Genomic DNA, 2,630 nt, shown 5'->3' on the forward strand with positions numbered 1-2,630 from the left:
CGCCCCCTGCTACGCTTCCCTTCCCTTGGAATGCAGTCCGTAACTCTTAGTGACCATCGGTTATCTTCCCTCCTCATTACATGTCCGGCCCATGCCCATTTCTTTTTCTTGATTTCAACTAAGATGTCGTTTACCCGCGTTTGTTGCCTCACCCAATCTGCTCTTTTCTTATCCCTTAACGTTACACCCATCATTCTTCTTTCCATAGCTCGTTGCGTCGTCCTCAATTTCAGCAGGACCCTTTTCGTAAGCCTCCAGGTTTCTGCCCCATATGTGAGTACTGGTACCACACAGCTGTTGTACACTTTCCTTTTGAGGGATAGTGGCAAACTGCTGTTCATGATTTGAGAATGCCTGCCAAACGCACCCCAACCCATTCTTATTCTTCTGGTTATTTCAGTCTCATGATCCGGATCCGTGGTCACTACCTGCCCTAAGTAGATGTATTCCCTTACCACTTCCAGTGCTTCGCTACCTATCGTAAACTGCTGTTCTCTTCCGAGACTGATAAACAATACAGTTTTCTACCGAATAATTTTCAGAACCACCCTTCTGCTTTGCCTCTCCAGGTCAGTGAGCATGCATTGCAGTTGGTCTCCTGAGTTACTAAGCAAGGCAATATCATCAGCGAATCGCAAGTTGCTAAGGTATTCTCCATCAACTTTTATCCACAATTCTTCCCACTCCAGGCCTCTGAATGCCTCCTGTAAACATGCTGTGAATAGCATTGGAGATATCGTATCTCCCTGTCTGACGCCTTTCTTTATAGGGATTTTGTTGCTTTCTTTGTGGAGGACTACGGTGGCTGTGGAGCCGCTATAGATATCTTCCAGTATTTTTACATATGTCAATAAGGCAGTCGTAATAACACAAACTGAAGAATTACGGTTTATATAGATGCGTAAGCAAAGATGGTGTTGCAAACGCACAAAGAAACTCCTACTGCGCAGCATAAACGGAGCGCCACACGCTACGAGACATCTCATGTATATAGGCAGGGCAATGGGGAACGCATGGTATTGTCTGTCGTGACAGGAGTCGGCGGCTACACGCGGGAGCACCGAGCCAAACGCGCCCTTGTGGTCGACCCCCCCCCCCCCCCCTCCCCCTAACCCACATCGCACCTCTTCCTTCGGCAACGGACGCTACTTCATTTGTGGCTCGAATTGAATGTTTGCGTAATTCCGGCTGTGGCAACAAAATGAATGCTTACATGCCCGGGCTGAAGGAGCATTCTCTGGTTCATCGCTTGACGACTCCGGATCAGAGTCATCACGGTGTTCTGGGGGCGCCTTTGCGGCTATTTTTTCATAAAATATGGTGGGATCCATCCGTTTGTCCTGCATGAGGCCGTGCAGCACGTACGTTATCCGCGTGGGCAGTTTAGCAGACGAACACAAAAAAAGGCACACTGTAAACTGAACGGGACGAAAAACACAGCATAGTGCCGGGTGTTGCCTATGGGCAACAAACACGAGGCGCGCCCTTACGGGCACAAATTAGCAGAGCCATAGACATCATTCGAAAAAGAGCACACTGAGGCATTCTTCTAAGCAATTGCGAAAAGCCACGGAGAAAAAACGAGTGCTTACCAGGAAATTGACGGTCAGAGTCTGAAGTCGTGTAGGCGACTGCTGTGCAGAGATTTCCGCGCCAAACTTCTTTTTCGTCTTCTTCAATTTGTTTATTATACGTCAGATGGCAATACATGCCCATGTGGTAGTAAGATGGGCGAAGTTTGGAGTAAAACAAAAGCGTCCAAAACCGAAACTGAACCAGAAAAAAGATATTTTCTGGTGTGTGGCCTGTAGGCGACACTCGTCAATAAAGGGTTAAGCCAAGATGTGTGGTTGCGTTGCCACAAGTATTTTTAGTCTCTTCAATTATCTCGCGTTTTCCGCCAGTAGCACCATGCCGTCCGTATGTAAGGAGCGTATATACGAACCGACTTCGCCCACTCCCAAAATGAAATTCGCCCAACCTCAAAGTTTGGGTGACCCATATCCAAAAAACTGACGTCCCGTTCCACTGCTGCGAAGGTGTATTAAAAGCGAAGCTGTTCAGCACGCCACACAGATGTGGCACACGATTTACATCCAAGGTTTCAGCAAACTTTATTTCTCTTCAGCGTTGGCGGTGGTCATCACGAAGACACACGCCCACACTCTTATTTTGATAGACGATCTTGATCGGTGGCACATCGTGACGATGGATATGCACACACATTCTTGTATCCCTTCTGTGATTGAATGCGTAAGCATTTCTAGGCCTACCCAAGCAGATATTTGTCCATCACGTGAGACAATGTATAGCTCATACCCCCTTAAGCCATACCTCCATAAGCAAGCAAAAAAACGCATCTTGCTCAGTGTCTACAGATCTTTGAAATAGTGCTTACTGATAAGGAGTCTACTGACAAAGCATATCCAAGCAGTGAGACATTTAAGGTTTTGCACAGAATTAAGTAATTTTTCATCAAATTCGGGAGCTGAGCTTTTCCAGAACCAGATTTGTGGACGGACGCGAAATATCGATGGAACCCTAGCCATAAACAGCTTCACGGTAAAATTGAACTTTTCCTAAATAAAAACTCAGCTGACCCACGCTCGAGACCGACCTGGCCCACACAA

This window comes from Dermacentor andersoni, chromosome 4, assembly GCF_023375885.2.
Source record: "Dermacentor andersoni chromosome 4, qqDerAnde1_hic_scaffold, whole genome shotgun sequence".
Taxonomy (NCBI): domain Eukaryota; kingdom Metazoa; phylum Arthropoda; class Arachnida; order Ixodida; family Ixodidae; genus Dermacentor; species Dermacentor andersoni.